At 41.7% G+C, this 18,185-nt stretch overlaps 1 long non-coding RNA gene across 4 annotated transcripts; it reads right to left on the reverse strand.

Annotated features, from left to right (window-relative positions):
• Window positions 1-649: 649 nt before the first annotated feature.
• Window positions 650-16,917, reverse strand: LOC123361293. 4 transcript variants are annotated; one of them, XR_006576139.1, is made up of 4 exons: window positions 16,873-16,917; window positions 16,395-16,519; window positions 8,520-8,664; window positions 650-728 (listed from the first exon to the last, which is right to left on the reverse strand). It is a non-coding gene; the product is annotated as an uncharacterized LOC123361293 (long non-coding RNA). The 4 variants fall into 4 exon arrangements; XR_006576138.1 differs by lacking the exon at window positions 8,520-8,664; XR_006576141.1 differs by lacking the exons at window positions 650-728; window positions 8,520-8,664 and adding an exon at window positions 1,561-2,185.
• Between the last annotated feature and the right edge of the window lie 1,268 nt (window positions 16,918-18,185).

Genomic DNA, 18,185 nt, shown 5'->3' on the forward strand with positions numbered 1-18,185 from the left:
GTTAGTGGACAATCAGAGAAGCCCCCATATGGCAGTAATATTACATCCAGCAACTTACATGCAGCACAGTTTGTTCAGCATTCTGATAGCAAGTAAAGCAAACAGTTGCAAAGCAAATCTCTCTCTCCTATTTTTTTCTCTTCAAGGCAAATATTTTGGAACTAATCTTTTTGGTTCAAATACTGATGTACAAATGTGTCAAAACTACTGGAAGAGAGTGCTGTAGGGTATGTGATTTAAAGAGGTTCTTGATTCATTTATGTACTTCTTATAAAGTTTCTATTTTTAATCATGATGAGTATGCTTTGCCACTCTTGTCATACCAGCTCAGAGATCTAGTTGAACTTTTCCCCTTTCATGGCTTTTTCTTCTGAAATATCTGTGAGCATATTAGGTTTTTTGTTTTTAAACCCTGGTGTATGTTCAAGTACACATTTAGATTAATGCATTATGACTGTAGCACATTGTTCACTGTCCTCAACTTTTAACAGCCATATTCTGCTCTTGGTTACACTTAAGTATAATTCCCTTGACATTGTAACCGAGAGAAGAATTCTGGCACATTTTCACTTATGTGCTTGTACTCTTATAACTTGCTGACCCTACCTTTGGTTGCTGGGTACAGTAATAGACACCCAGCTTCTAAAAGGGCCCTTGTAATTCTTGGTTCTGCTAAGTTTAATATGACTTCTGCTTTGTGTCCACTGGAAACAGCTGGTTGATTAGCACTGTTGAAAAAAAATCAAGCCACTTATTTAGTTTCCATAAATATGGATTTGGGAGCGTAACTTTAGATTCTTGTTTTTGACACTCTTGGGCTAAGATTCACATTCCCATCAAGGGCACACTTAAGTTAAGGGTAAAATCCTGCTCAAGGTGAACTTGGTAGTAAAAATTCCTACGGACCTCAACAAAATCAGGATTTGGCCCTCAGATTCCGAGCTCATGTTCACACAGTAGTAGGAAGCATGTGTGTGTATATTGCAGCTCACTTTATGGCTTACTTTCCTTTTTAGATATACTGTAACTTCACAACTCCTGCTGTTTCCCCATCATTTCATCTCTGGATAACATGTTTATAGTGCAAATGCTTAGAACTGCATTTTGCCTCACAAGATTAATGAGACTGGATAGCATATAATAAATGCTTGTCTGATACTGCAGCAGGAAGCATGCCTTATGTTTGACTTTGTTCTAGACAGTGGAGACCATATTCAATAACACATTTGGATATAAATGTTTTTTAATGGAACATTTAGTAGTACATTCAGAAAGGCTTTGCCTACCTTTTTAAACTTTCAAAATTGGAGAATGTATATGAACTTGGGGAAATAAATCTACCAGGTACAGTAATGCGCATTCTCTTTTCTACAGCTACAGAACTTCCCTCTCACCATAACTTTGAACCAATTACATACCCTCTGACTATGGACTGAATCAGTCCCTTCAAACAATAAAAAGGCTACCACACATCACATAATCCTATTTTCCAATCTCCATTTGAAGCAAAACTCGTGGAAAAATTCAATTTGGTTTGAGTAATGATTTCATTTAAAATAATTTCAAAAAAATAAAGTCAGCTTGAAAGCAAAGGCTATCTACTATAGATAACAGTATTATGGAAACTTGAAATATGTTTTCCTCTGAAAATAGTGTGCAGTACTAAGGTATACTGTCAGACATAGTAAATAATGTAGTTTCTTTTTCTTCAAATGACTGGACCTATTCTGCATTCTTTTAGTCCTTAAGCAAAACTCCCACTAACTTCAATGGATTTGGATGACTATCTTCTCAAACAGTAATAGCATAAAAATAGAGAAGCAGACCTATTTTCAATGGGGCTTCAAACCATCTTCGTGTTTTGTATGACCAATCAGTTGCATGAGCAGATGAGCAAACCGGATAGATGGGAAGAAATTGGTATGCTAACTACCTGACTAGCATGCTCAAAATAATGTTTCAAATGCTGTAATTCACTTTATTTTTTCCATCCAAACTACGGCCTTGTGTTCAGCCATGGTAGTGATGCTTCCATTGATGCTCTTATTTCACCCATCACTGTCATGTCTGAGTGCTTTGCACACATTACATCTTCCTGTTTCTTGTCACTAATAATAGACAGAGTTTGGCAGATGGAGAGCTTGTTCTGCAACAAATTTTTACAGCAACTGCATCCAGATGTTAGCTTTAAAAAAAAAAAAAAAAGGTTCTTTACTTGTCCTTCATAACATTTTGTTTTGTTCCACTTTTGGCTTTGCTGACGGCTGTGCTTATGGCAGTAGCCTCATGCAAGGACTTCAATATTGATGCAATAGCCCTTTGACTTGCTGAATAACATCTTCCTTTCACTCATATATGATTATGAAGAATGTGCTCTCTGTCATCCTTCAAGAGGGGAAAGTGCTTGGCCTATTTCAGGCCTAACAACAGGTCAGTTTTTTGAGGGGGTGCATTCTCTTTACTGGTGTACATAAAAAGGCAGCTTATATACCAGGATAGACCTTTTTCTTTGTGCCTTTTATAGGGGTAGATGGAATCCAATGTGTGAGAGTGAATGGGCTGTAATAGGAGGTGACAAGATTGTCCATTCAGCAACTGTGGGGTTAGCAAGATTAAAGGTATGTGTGTTAATGGGAAATATTGGGGAATTACTGCATATTGGTGCACTGCTGCAAGAGAGCAAAATGAAGGGTGTCTATGCATCCTTAACTGTACATTTCCTAGTTTTGTGAAGTTTGAGTTTTGCTCATCTCAGTGTCCTGCAAGGGGATGACAAACTACCCCGCAACAACTCTGCATTAATGTAGTTTTTGCCATTGAGGCTCCTATTTTTTGAACATGAAAAGATATGTTGTTGGTAAGAATTAGTAGTCATTTAGGCAGTTGTGTATATATCTCATGTCCCTCAATTTGCATACCAAACCTGCCAGTCTTCTCCCCTCCCCATATATACCCATGAGGAAGGCCTGTTGTATTAATTTAGATGAACCATCTGGACCAAAAGAGTTAAAGCAGTTAACATAACCCTGTTACTGTCCAAGATTAGACAGCTTTAAAACAAAGTTCAGAGTTTGATATACAGAGAGCTCAGCTTGCTTAGTACCATGGTAAACACACCATTAAAACATCCTTTTAACCCTTTATTAAAGATACAGAAAAGGAGAAAAAACAGTTAAAGCATCTGAAATGTAGAGCACTAAATAAGGCTCTCATTTTCACAACACCCCTTGTTCCCTTCCCTTTTAGATGGGGAGAGTTTTTAGAAGGGGGAGGGGAAGACACCCCCATTTGCTAGTCTTAGATGGTATCTAAGATGGTGATAACTGCCCATTTTGAGGAATCAGAAGTTAGTTGAGATAGTAATAATAGCAGTTCCAGCCTATTGTTATTAAAATCTGCTCTCATTTCCTAAGACAACAAAACAAGATGCACACAAAAGGGGACAGAATAGAATAGAAAAGGCAATTTCTGTCTCTGGTGTAGACTCTCACTTGCAGCCTCACTGCTTTTGGAGGGGGGCAGGAGCGGGAGGAGAAGAGGCCCAGCACATGGTCTTATCAGCCACCGTGACACCTGACAAACTTGTACCAACAGCAGACTGTTTAGGGCATTGCTTTTTAGCTTCCTCTTTCTGTTTGCTCTGTCAGTTCCGTACTGCTGGACTCTGTCTGTCTGTCTTTGGAAACACATTAATTTGACCCAATTTCAGAAGTCTCCACTTGCCCAGGCCCACCCCATCCCTCTCCTGGAGCTAATAACATACAGATTTCTCAAATAACCAATACAAGGCTGCCCACTACCCTTCCTCACTTCCCACCCCCTCTGCAGACACAACCCCTCCCCAGGGCCCGTGCAACCATTAGGTGAACTAGGCAGCAGCCTAGGGCGCCAAGTGGTTGGGGCACCAAAAAGCACGCTCAGGGGAGGCGGTGGAGTGGAGGTGAGCTGGGACAGAGAGGCACAGGGAGGGCTGCCCGCAGCAAGTAACGGGGTGAGGGGATGTGTGCAGGGGAACCGCTCCTCACCGCAGCTCACCTCCACTCCGCCTTCTCCCCTGAGCACACCGCCCCCACTCTAATTCTCCTCCCCTCCCAGGCTTGCCATGCCAAACAGCTGATTGGCGCCACAAGCCTGGGAGGCAGGAGTAGTGGAGCGGCACCGGCGTGCTCAGGGGAGAAGGCGGAGCGGAGGTGAGCTGCAGCGGGGAGCTGCCATGGGGGGGCTGCCCGGGCAGAGGGGGAGCTGCCGCAGGGGGCCGCCGCAGGGCTGGGAATTGTCGCAAGGGGGTCTCTCCGACCCAGCCCCGTAGCTCCCCTGAAGACTGCAGCCAGGCCCGACCCTGCACTCACCACATGGTAAGTGGAGCGACCCGGCCCCAGCCTGATCTGCTCCCATGGCTCCTAGCCGCACTGCCAGGAAGTGCTGGGGGGCGGTTCCCCCCTCCCTCTTCCCCACAAGCCTGGGAGCCAGGGGAGCAGAGCAGGCTGGGCCCAGACCTCCACAGGGGGTGCTGTGTAGGACACCAAAATAGCTAGGGACAGCCCTGGATCCCCAGGCCGGAGGGGGGGCATAAAGTGGAAGTTTTGCCTAGGGCGCGAAATATTCTTGCACCGGCCCTGCCCCTCCCCCAGTTCCTTTGTTCCTTCATGCCCGTTTCCACTTTCCCCACACATACACACAGTCTTCTGTCTCCATCTCCATCTCCTCACCATCCCATCTAACAAATTTTGTTTAGCCCAGCCGCTGACTATTCTGCCGTGTTCACAATAAACTTATCCATAAAATAAAAAACATAACAGACAAGTTACTCAAACTTTAGATAATCATGACAGTCCCTTCTGGCCTTAGTCTGATATCCTTCACTTTGCAGGCCAGAGAACCTCACCCACCCCATCCTCTAGTAAACCCCTAATTTCTGGCTGAGTTACTGAAGTCCTCAAATCATGATTTAAAGACTTCAAGTTTCAGAGAATCCACCATTTACACTAATTTAAACCTGCTAATGACCCATGCCTCATGCTGCAGAGGAAAGGGTAGGGGGAAACCTCACAAACAAACAGGGTCTGTGCTAATCTGACCTGGAGGAAAATTCCTTCCCAACGCCAAATATGGTGATCAGTTAGATCCTGAGCATGTGGGCAAGACCCAGCAGCCAGATAGCTGGGAAATAATTCTCTGTTGAAACTCAGAGCCTTCCCCATCTAAGTCCCATCACCGGCCATTGGAGAGATTTGCTGCGATCAGTTGCAGATCAGTTACATGCCATTGTAGGCAGTCTCATCCTACCATCCCCTCCATAAATTTATCAAGATCAGTATTGAAGACAGTTAGATTTTCTGGCGCCCACTGCTCCCTTTGGAAGGCTATTCCAGAACTTAACTCCTGTGATGGTTAGATACCTTCGCCTAATTTCAACTCTAAACTTGTTAATAGCCAGTTTATATCCATTTGTTCTGTGTCCACATTAGCACTTTAGTTAAATAACTCCTCTCCCTCCCTGATATTTATATCTCTGATATATTTATAGACAGCAATTATATCTCCCCCTCAGCCTTCTTTTGGATAGGCTAAACAAGACAATCTTTGAGTCTCCTCTCATTAAGGTAGGTTTTCTATTCTTATCACCCTTCTCTGCACCTGTTCCAGTTTGAGTTCATCTTTCTTAAAACATGGGAGGCCAGAACTGCACACAGTACTCCAGATGAGGTCTCACCAGTGCCTTGTATAATAGTACCACACTTCTGTCTCTACTGGAAATACTTCACCTGATGCATCCTAGCACTGCATTAGCCTTTTTTCCACAACCACATCACGTTTGCGGCTCATAGGTCCTGTGATCAAACAATATACCCAGGTCTTTCTACTGTGTCTCTTCCAATTAATAAATCTCCATATTAGAGACTAACAACAAGAATTTTTGCTATATGTGCATGACCTTGCACTATTAAATTTCATCCCATGTCTATTACTCCAGTTTTCAAATTCATCCAGATCTTCTTGTATAATATTCTGGTCTTCCTCTGTATTGGCAATACCTCCCAACTTTGAGACATATGCACATTTTATTAGCACACTCCCACCTTTTGGGCTAATGTCATTAATAAAAATGTTAAATAAGATTTGTCCCAAGACCAATCCCTGAGGAACTCCACTAGTAACCTCCATCCAGCCTGACAGTTCACTTTTCAGTATGACCTATTGTAGTCTCCCATTTTAACCAGTTCCTTATCCACCTTTTAATTCTCATATTAATCCCCATGTTCTCCAATGTAACTAATAATTTCCCATGTGGGATTGTATCAAATGCCTTACTGAAATCCAGGCAGATTAGATCTACTGCATTTCCTTTGTCTAAAAAGAATGAGATCAGGTTAGTCTGGAATGATCTGCCTTTTGTACCATGTTGAAGCAGCAAAGAATCCTGTGGCACCTTATAGACTAACAGACGTTTTGCAGCATGAGCTTTCGTGGGTGAATACCCACTTCTTCTTGCATCCAAAGAAGTGGGTATTCACCCACGAAAGCTCATGCTGCAAAACGTCTGTTAGTCTATAAGGTGCCACAGGATTCTTTGCTGCTTCTACAGAACCAGACTAACACGGCTACCCCTCTGATACTTGTACCATGTTGTATTTTATCCCAGCTCTTATTTACCTTTATGTCCTTAACTACTTTCTCTTTCAAAATTTGTTCTAAGACCTTGCATGCAACTGAGGTCAAACTATCATCTTTCCCCTTTCTTAAAAATAGAAACTATATTAGAAATTCTCCAGTTGTAAGGTATGACTCATTTATGGACTCATTAAAAATCCTAGCTATTGGGCTTTCAATTTCATGTGCCAGTTCCTTTAATATTCATGGATGGAGATTATCTGGGTTCCCCAGTTTAGTCCAATTAAGCTGTTTCAGTTTCACTTCCACCTCAGATGTGGTAATTTCTATTTCCATGTTCTCACTCTCATTAGTCACCCTGCCACTACCCCTAAACTCTTCATTAGCCTTGTTAAAAACAGATTTTCTTTAATCTCTACTCCATCCTCAGTGTTTAGCAGTCCCACTTCTTTCCTTGTTTTCTTTTTATTTATATGGCTATAGAATCTTTTACTTTTGGTATGGATTTCCTTTGCAAGATCCAACTCCGCTTGGCTTTTGGCAGTTCTCACTTTATCTCTACATTTTCTGACCTCCAAGCGGTAACTTTCCTTGATGATCCATCCCATCTTCTATTCTTTGTAGGCTATCTGCTTTCTCTTAGTAACCTGTTTGAGATGTTCTCGTGTAATTTGGTTTGCAATTCTTCCTTACAATTTTTTTCCCCTTGCTTAGGAAGTAGGCAATGTTGGGGGTGGGGAGGCAGCATGTGTTGCTTTATGCTCAGTACAATCTGCTGAAGCCACTGCCTTCATTGTGCCCCTCCCCACTATCAGCAGGTACGGGTCATCTCTGGATGCAGGCTTCAGATAGCTTCTGCTACTTTGATTTAAAAGTAATTAGAAGCCTCCTCCACATTCAGACTCTTGAGTTCTTCAGTCCAGCCCAGTTCCCTAACTAATTCCCTTAATTTTTGAAGGTTTGCCGTTTTGAAATCATGGACCCTAGGTTGCATGATTTCTTTATCCTTCCATTTAGTTTAAACTGAATTAGATCATGATCACTCAAACCAAGGCTGTTCTCTACAACCAGTTCTTCTAGGAGGTCCTTGCTACTAACTAATACTAAATATAAAATGTCATCACCTCTTGTTGGTTCAGTGACTATTTGGTTAAGAAATCTGTCAGCTATCACCTCCTGGAATATCTGGGCTGTATCTTAATTAGTAGCACTTGTTCTCCAAGCTGTATCTGGGAAATTAAAGTCTGCCATAATCTCACAATTCCCCGTATTTATTTCATTCAGAATATTAGAGGTCTCTTTTCATATCCAGGTTAGATCATGGGCATCTGTAGCAGGTCCCAACGACTAGCCCAATGGAGCTGCAGTTATCTTTCTTCCCAAACAGATTCTGTTTTATCCATTCCATCACTTCTAATTTCTTTACAGTCTACCTTATCATTAGTATACAATGCTACTCCACTACCCTTATCTTTATTTCTGTCTTTCCTGAACAAAACATACCCTACAATGCCTGAGTTCCAGTCAGGACAACAAACATGGTGGAATAGTAATCTTTTACTATCTGGTTTCACTTCCTGCACTAATAGTTCTAGTTCCTCCATTTTTTTACCCTTGGCTCCTCACATTGGTGTACAGACATTTTAGTTGTTTCTTCTCAGCTTCACCCAGATTCCTTGCCCAATTAGGTACAGTCATTCTACTGCCACTATCACCTACTTGACTATTAGTGTCATTGGTATTGGCACTTTCTCCTACCCTCTGTCGTTCCTTTCTCCATTGCTCTACCATCTAATTTGATTTTTCTTGTGCTCAGTGTTAGAAACAGGCATGGAGATTACATGAGCATCTGTCTCCCTGAACTCCTAGTTTAAAGCTCTTTTAAGGAGTTGTGCCAAGCTGCTTACCAGAAGTCTGTTTCTCTCCCTACTCAGTCGGAGTCCAATTCATGAGAACAGTCCTGTTTGTGAATGCCTCCCAGTGGTCAGATACCTCAAAGCCTTCTTTATGGCTCAGGCAGTGGTGCTATCTTGTCTCACCTTCAGTCTCCTCCTCTAGGGAGAAGTAGAATACCACTGAAGATCACTTTCCCCAGCCTGGCATAGTCTCCCTTGATGTGTTCCAGTGAGAATCTAGCTCTATCATTTGTTCCCATCTGAAGGGCAATCAGACCACACCACATTTCAAAAGAATCTGACTAAGCATGTCACATTTAGAGGACTTCAAAAGTTCCACTATAAAATAGAAGTCATGACATAACCTCAGTTATAGTGGACCTGCTGCCCCACTATACGTTTCTAGCCTTGCAGTTTCTATGGCTAAGAATACGTGAATTTTGTCTTTTTCAAAGGAGACCATAGGACAGATTCTCAGGTCTGGCCAAGTTGCTTTAAGCTATCTTTGTGGTTCACCAGTCCTGGGGCTAGCTGGGGATTGATCCATTTCTCTGTATAACTTGAAGCAGCTTCAGGGCTGCTGTGAATTATTCCTGGCTGCCTACAGCCCCAAGAAGCTGTTCTGGCAACAGAGAATTGCTAGAGTACAAAGGAATCGTGGTGACATCTCCTTTTCCCAGCTAGGCACCCTAAGCTATAGGCTGGGAAGAGAGGCAGTGTGCAGCCACTTTCATTCCTACCCCTCATATGGATTTCTTATTAAGCTGAAGGAACCCCATGTAGCCATTTAAATTGGTTTTCCAGCTGCTGTGTTCTAGTATAGAGCGAAGCCCGGGTGTAGATCAGGCCCTACATGCTATAGGTAGCTTTAATTGCCTTATATCCAAAGACAATAAATTAATAGGTGATCTTAGCTCCAAAGTTCAGATCCAGATTCAAATTTCCCAAAATGCAGGGGTGTTTGAATCCAGGATTTTGGTTTGGGCTGATTGCTAAAATAAATGACAATTCTAAAAAAAGAGAGGAAGGGGCGGGAGGGAATGAAGACTTGTAGAGGGTTATGTCTTCAAGCAGATTTTTTGCCATTTCATGAACTGCTGATTCTATGAGAGATACACAAACTTCAGTTGAGTTTTATCTGAATAAGGACAGAGGAATAAGCAGAGTAAGAACTTCAATATTTAACATATAGTGAAGTAGAATGAAAGAACCTGGATGGTTTCTGTGAAATGAAATTTTGGTTATAGGACTGAAGGAAACCCTCAATTATGTATGCACAACTTCCCTTGACATCAGTGAAGTGCACTGCTTATGCTAGTGGCGTGTAAACAATGGCAGAATTCAACAGTGATGTTGTTTTTGGAGGAAGACCGTCTTAGTTGAAAAGTTCCAGTATAAACACAGCGTTCAGTTGCATACACTTTGTTGTACTGAAGAGGTGAGATGAAGTAGAAACTACAAACTATGACAAAGCACTCATCAGAATCCCTAGCTTACAAAAGCAAAACTGAGGTACAAGTAAAAGAATGCTGTAACAGATAGGGACAGACCACTATGAATGGCGGTTGAGAGAAGCAGATGCTCAAAAGTGGACAGTGACAACTAATGAAAGGGCTATTGTGTTTTTATTACATTGTCTTTTATTTCTTAGAGTACATCTTGAAGGCACATTTAGTTGCCAGTGTGTTACTTTAGTTTGTTTTACAAAACTTGTAAATTGTTATACTTACGCTAAGTGTTGCATAACTCATCTGTATATGTCAATGTTAACTACATAACTATGTTAGCTGTAAATAAACATTGCTTTTGACAGATGAGCTATTGTGACAGAGAATGGATTTGTGAGTGATGTTGTGATTGCAGGCCATATCATTAATAATACAAACACAGTAGTCCATTAAAGAAGCAGTTTTCCTGATGGTATCCACATTTCCTCAAGTGATTCAGTCACTTGTATTTTTAGTTCCTGCATAGTCAGTTTTGATTGGTTGTAAAGAAATGGACATTGAAAACACTAGGTTTTCAAAATAAGTTTCTTCATTACACTAGCAGCTAAATTAAAAAATAAATGGGTAACATTCAGTACTGGAATTAGCTATCCTGTTAAGGCTTAATGAATATATGCCTATGATTTCTTTTGAACAGTAGAGACATTTGAGAACCAAAATCAGTTTATATGTCTAGTTAGGAAAAAACCTGCCATGAATTCTGCTGATTTTGTAAAATGTAAAAACTTCCAATCATCACACACACCACAATTTTAAACTCTAAACATTCATATAGGAAATGCATTATTAATTCTGCCTATATCAGTTTCCTTTGCTGTCTGAGATGTTCTGTTTTATTCTAAGAAGAATATGTTTTATATTACATGTAACTCATTTTCTCCATTTACTAGAATTGTAGACTGAAAGTACAAATGGCAATATCTATGTATTCTCTCTCATTTACCAAATTACTTTTACAGTCTGACAGGCTAAAAAATGTTCTTACTTATAAAAAGAACCTAAGTTGATTAATCAGTGCAAGATTAAATGGGAAAACTCTAGCTAAATGGTAAAGTATCTGAATCTTGCTGTTTAAACTGAAATGAGGGAACTTTTACCCTGATCCTAAAAGCAAACAATTAATTGGAATAGACTAATATAAATACTAGTTTGTACTATACTAACATATAAATAGACAGTTCATCACAAATCATAAACACAGGAATCCCCTTATTCTCTACTGAAATACAACCCTCTTATGGTGTTAAACATGGTCTCTGGAAGACAAACACTAAACAACATTTTATGATGGGACGTGAATTGACACAGCAGAGGCAATTCACAGAGGTAGAATGTAACTGCTCAAACTGGAATTGGGAAGCCATTGAAATCAGGGCCCAAGTTAGGTATAGCTGCAAAATGGGGACTGTACAGCAACACTTGTCAGAACTAACCCACAAATCTCTGAAACAAACATCTCTCGTCCCATAAGAAGGCTTTTAAAGAGCTATCGGAGATCTGACATTTCCCCATCCACACAAAGGGGATCCCCACACAAAATTCTTCTTTAAGTCAGTAATCCAGCAAGTCCTTTTGGGCAGAGATTTTCAGACAGATTCTTTACACAGCTCTGGCCCTTTTGTGCCACTCAGGTAACTCCCCTCCTCCTCCACTGTGCCAAGCAGAGCTCTGCTGCAGGACAGAATCTCATTCATAAATTTGCAAGTTCTTAAAAACTGTGCTCAGTTTTCTCAAAGTCAAAGGATAGATTTTTAGAAACCTCACATAGTTCACCTCTCTGTATAGGGATCTAAAGTGACTAGGCTGAAAAGCATGCCTGAGCCTGTGTTGGAGAGAGAGCATACAGGCTCACAGATTATGATCATGAGGCTGCCAAGAACTTGAAGTACACAAGTGCACGTGAGCCCTGTCAGTGTTAACTAGCACTTTAGTCGAGTGCAAGGAATCAATATTAGGCCAGTTACCAGTTCTAAAGAACTAGTGTCAAGTTTCACCAAATTCATCTTTGAGAGACATGAGATATGAGTGGTTCCTTCTCATAGTCTCAGCCATAGAAGCACTTGTTGAGTCATGGTTGGAGCTGCTTGTCTGGTCCTTTTCCAATTTCTTCCTCACTGGCAATATCCCAACAGGGAGAGGTGAGCATGTTTATAAAATGAAGGAGATTAATGTGCTGGAGCTGTGACAAATTATTGCTATCCATCAGGAGACAAATCAAGGAGATTATATCAAAATGTAATTATAACTCTATTTTACAAGCATTTCAGCTGCTGCTACGAAGCCACTTTTAAAACAAAATGATTTTGGAATTGCTTTTCTGTGTTACTTGCTAACAGGAACAAAACACATTTTCTCTGACTTGCTAAATTTGGAGGATTTGTTTTCCAGCCTGGAAGATTGGCCTGACTAATGTAAAAATTAAAAATATCTAAACAAGTACATTCTGCCCATTGCAGTGAGTCCATGATACCTCATAGCTTGAGATCACTGGGTCTTTAAATATTCATAGAGATGGGCTTTATTCCTGATTCTTCCAAGTGTAATGGTCAGTAGAGAGAATGTCTTGGCAGAGTACTCCCAGGGGGAGACAGCCTTAAAACTGAAGAACTAGAAAATATTTGTTCTCTAGATGGAAATTGGGCCAAGACATTCAGTTTAGATTTAAATCCAGAGACAATCATCCCCAAATCTTGAGGGAGTCTACAACTGGGGTTTTAGTTGGGTCTCACTGTTAGCATTTTTCAGGGTGCATGAATGCAAGTGTGGTGTTTTCCTTTAACTTAGTTGGGGATCTTTAACCTGACCCTCTTGTGACATTTCTTTAAGATGTATTATAAAAATGCAGAACAATCTTCTACGAGATATGTATGGTGGAGAATCATCTGGTATTTGCAGGGAGATTAACTAGATCAGTGGTTCTTAACCTTATTTTGATTGGGCCCCCTTATTTGTGTTTGTAGTCATTTATGCCTCCCCCCCCCCACCCAGTACATGTACTGCCACCCAGCTATGAAGGCAAAGCAGAGAGCAGCAGCTCCTGGCCAGGCACCCCAGCTCTGAAAGCAGTGCCATGCCAGCAGCAGCACAGAAGTAAGGCTGACAAAGTGATAATCAATATCACTTTTCACAGCAGACTTGCACCCTTTTGCCATCCTTACTTCTGGGCTGCTGCTGCCACCTCAGGATTGACAGCCAGAGTCCCACCACCTCCAGGGGAGGGATTGGGGGGGGGAGGGGGAGCGGGACAAGAGAGCCTGAGCCCAGGTGGTGGGGTTCCAGGTGTCCCCTTTATCCTCACCTCCCACGTGTGCACAGCCATTTTGCACGAGCCCCAGCCACCCAGGGCTGACAACCAGAACTCTTAAAAAAAAAAAAGTACAGCTCGCACCTCCCTTTGGAGGCCTACCCCATAGTTTGAGAACCACTGAAGTAGAGGATTTAACAGGTCTTTTTTCCATCTTGAGAAACAGGCCCAACCCTCAAAGGCCACATCTACATCTGAGAGTTCTTGATTATATTTCAAGTTAGTTACTTGGTTGTAGCTAACATGAGTCAGTGCATCCAAGCAGGATACTTATACATGTTTAGCAGATTTGCTGTTATACCCCACATCCACATTAGGGATATACTCCATCAACAGTGTCTTCTGGGCATGCATCTCAGAGTTCCTGAAGTTGATTTCTGGGTTTGAACTGCCCCATAGTTGGAGGTTCAGTCCATTATAAAGATAGGCTCAGTCATGAAATTCAGATTTACAATTGGTTTCAAACTTCCCTAAATTTAAGAGCTGTTCAGATCCTTAGGTTAGCCACATTTATACTAATTCCTCAGTTTCTTTTGTGAATCCAAGAAAACTAAATAAAAGATCACACTAACTTTGAGGGTTCTGAAACATGACAATATCATGTGATCTGGCAGTGGCCACTTTTAAGACCTCAGAAAGATAGGACATAGTAGTCCAGGAGCTCCTATGAACACACTGCAAGTATTATATGTTACTATGATAAATAACTAAAGATACAGCTCATACAAAAAGGCCATAGCTGCAAGAACATATCTTGGATACCTAGAAGCCCAACTATATACTATATCACTTCAGAATCCTTAGAGGAGACAAAAGTGTTATTTGATACAGTGCAACTTAAACATTAAACTTTTGCTTTTGCCAGTCTGTGGATTCAAAACTCGACAGATGGGACCAAAAACAAAAGCCATGATTCCAAAGTATTTCTCCCCCTCTCCATCATGTTCCAGTATATTATGTGTGGCTTTGAAGTGTCATCTGGACTTTAATGGGGAGGGGAGGGATTGTCTGGTTTCATGGTTGATTTAAAAAGTTGTTTTTTAAAAGTAACTAATTTTTAAACTACTGTTTTAAAAAAAATGGTCTTGGAAAGTCTAGATCCATGAGGGTGTTGCCACAACTACTAGTACTGTCAAATTTCTATACAGTGCTGGACACATGGGATCAGGACTATACATGATAATGAAGGAACTGGCTACATGACTTTGGATGACTTTGCTTGATATAGAATGCAAAAGCCCTTTTGCAGGTATTGCAAATTTGGACCCTGAACCAGCAATGGAATCCATTATTGTGGACACTTATTGGATTCTGGGTAGGCAGCCGGCATCTGCGTTGTCAGATCCCATTGCAGGATTGGGAGTTTAATACTTAAATCATGACCATTAGTCCATTGCATAACTATGAAATTAATTGCAAAAATGTGTGAAAGACTTATTTTTTTCAAATTAAAACACCAAAACCCTACACAGTCTTATAGGTTGGTTCATGTCCACTGTGGATTATGTAGTGAACTAAGCATCCATCTTGTAATATGTAGGTTCCCTGGAACCAGAGATTCAGATTTGGCCAGGCCAGAGGCAACTCAACTTTTTATTCTTTTGAAGCAAAAAAATGTATGCATTGTAGTTACTGACAGAGCCTAAATTCCTCAACTCCCAGCCTTTACCCACTGGATTATGCTGCCACCTCATTAGATTTTCAATTGCTACTAGTTACTAAGAGTGACTATGCAAACAAGCATAGCAACTATGCATGGACACTAGAACTTGTTTTATGAAGAGAGAGATTGTTGGCTAGAACATCAACAATCAATCCTGCTCTCACTGGAAAAGTGCCTAGGCTTCTTTAACATTCATCTAACAAACCTCCAAGACTTTGTTTTATTCTCATTTGAAGATCACCTGGACCACTAGTACTTGCCCACAGGAACTGCACAGCAGGTATCAGCTTTGGGTGTCCAGTCCAGTAGCCTCAATTTGCATATAGGTCCATCAGTGTGTTCCATAAGCAACAACTGCAACATCAAGCCTTTAGATAGAAGTCCATGGAAAGCTGAACTCTTGTTCCTTTGGCTCAATACCATCAGTGCCACCAATAAACATAATGGTGAGCACAATTTATATTGGAATTGCCTTTCTCTGTAATAACTGGTGGTGTTCAGTCTGAGAATATGTTCTACTACAGAATATGGTCCAGGAGGTAGACATAGTAAATGCTTAAGCAAAATTAATCTTACATAAATGATCTGATTCAACAGCTCATCAGCTACACGGCAAGAGATAAGCTTTATAAACTGTCTTTATCCTTCTAATTCAGGCCAGTGTTGTCAATTGAATGTGTGAGATTTACAGTATTGTGTTTGGAGGCAGATTTAACCTTACCCAAACAGTTAAGATGAACAAGTAAAAACTGAGTTAAGAAAGAAAATTGCAAATTAATTAATTATATATACACATTTTTACTTTGCACTATACTACTACCATTAATAAATAATAATAATAATAATAATGTAAATGTTAATTCTGAGGCTCTAATGCCTCAAGGCCTGTAGGCACCTCAATAGAAAGAAAATTGCATGCACAAGTCACCTTTTAAAGTAAATAAAATATCCTATCAATAATAGCCCAAGATCCTAGCTCACAAACCTGTACATCCCACCTACAAGAAACAAACCCCATAAACAATAAAATGAAAGGAAACAAGCTTAAAAATAAGGGTACAGCCGTCAATATCCTTTATATGTTTATATATTTATAGTACTTTGTACTTCCATTGTGCCTTCCTTTCGAAGATCTCAAAGTGCAGTGTTTACATTAAGTTTATAGCAGCCCTGTGTAGTAGTAGTATCTCTATTTTACAAATGGGAAACTAAGGCAGAGCTAGGGTAAGTGATATGCCTATTGTCACAAAGTGAGTAAGTGGCCAAAACAGAATCCAGGAGTCCTGACTCTCTGGCCCTTGCTCTATTTATTAGACACACAGCTGATTTCTCACAGTGTTTATATAGCTGCCTTATTGTATTTAAATCAGATCATTTTTTTCATATGACTCAGTATGATGGTGCACACTCACCTCTTGTGAGCACCTCCTGTCGGTCAGGTACAAACCTGCACACTCACTCTCTGCTCCTGGCACCCCCAGTCAGCTGTTAACCTCATCAGGTAGGTCTTCAGTGGCTCAGCCCAGTCACACACTGTCTAAACATATGGAGGAAACCTTTTCAGGGTAAAAGGTCCAATGATAGTTTCCATCTTTGGTGTCTTCAGCCTCATCTCAAGGCCTGTTTAAATTCTAGCCCCTTTCTTGGGCTTTTAGTACTGAGTTTTATCCTCTTCTGAGGTCTTAGGCCAGTGAAGGGACCCAGACCCACCCACTACCCCAGGTCCCAGCCCAGGGACCCTACAAATAGCAGCCACATGCTGAGTCCTTTCACTCCATTGCTGCTTCTATTCCCTGGGCTACTGCCCACATAGCCCCTTTTTCTTAACTTTTACCTCAGGGTTCTCTGTCTTTTCCCTGCTTGAGCAGGGTCTCTCCCAAGCCTCTTTACCTGTGGCATTTCACAGCCATCTGGTCCTTTCTCCCCATTCTGGTCCCAATCAACAAGTGACTTGCTTAGGCCCTGCAGTGCCTTTTAACTAAGCCTGCTGAGCTCTGATTGGCTGCTTTCATGCAGCCTTTCTAGGCAGGCCTGGAGGACCCACCTGTATTGCTCCTTTTCTGGGGCAGGGTGTGGTTTTCACCTCTTCACCCAGACCATCCCCTGCCACTGAGCCTCCCAGCACTCATATTCCCACTCCAATGAGCTTCATCCCCCCTGCACATGCACCCTGAGACAAGCCCCTCACAAGCAGACCTCCACCCCACTGAGCTCCAACAAGCTGCATCTGGACCTGCATCCAACCGAGTCCCACTCCCCCAACTCCTGGATCCCCCACCCACATACCCCCTGCTAAGCCCTGTTCCCCTGACACTCAGACCCCCTCTGCTGAGCCCCAACCACCTTCACCTGGACTCACCTGCAGAGTCCCATTCCCCCTGCACACAGAACGCCCAAAGAGCCCCTGTACATCCAGATCCCCCCCGCACCTGGACCCCCACACTGAGCCACCCACACCCAGATTGCCCCACACAGAACCCTCTTGCCCCACAGCTGGATCCCACCATACTAAGCCCCTCCACACTTGGATCCTGCTAGTCTGAGCCTGCTTTCCCCATACCTGGATCAGGGACCAGGGCTGGGGATGCGTGTGAGACTCTGTCGCTCTCTCTTGCTATCTTGGTGCACCTAGCATGGAGGGGAAGAGGCCTGGGGTGTTTCTAGGGCAGGCCCAGCCCTTGCACTGAGTCAGAGTTAGGTGCAGCCTCAGTAAGTCTGTGTCCTGGGGGGAGGAGGCTGCGGGTGATATCCACATTATTGACAAATAAAATATGCCAAATTTTAAAATTTTGTGTGCAGAATTTTTATTTGGGCGGCGGCGGGTATTTTTGGTGCAAAATTTCCTCAGAAGTAGATTGCATGCCTTTATCCTGTTACTCTAGTATTTTTTAGGAAGACATAAGTTGCTCCTGAAATGTTGGGCTAAAGTGTTAATAATAATTCATTCCCATAGCAATGCTGGTAATACCTGTGTAAAAATGCACATGTATACTGTAGGTGGCGCAAGTAGCAACATCTGTATTTAACAGGTTTCAGAGTAGCAGCCGTGTTAGTCTGTATCCGCAAAAAGAACAGGAGTACTTGTGACCTTAAAGACTAACAAATTTATTTCAGCATGAGCTTTCGTGGGCTACAGCCCACTTCTTCGGATGCATAGAATGGAACACACATACAGGAGATATTTATACATACAGAGAACATGA

The sequence above is a fragment of the Mauremys mutica genome, chromosome 1, assembly GCF_020497125.1.
Source record: "Mauremys mutica isolate MM-2020 ecotype Southern chromosome 1, ASM2049712v1, whole genome shotgun sequence".
NCBI classification, from domain to species: Eukaryota; Metazoa; Chordata; order Testudines; family Geoemydidae; genus Mauremys; species Mauremys mutica.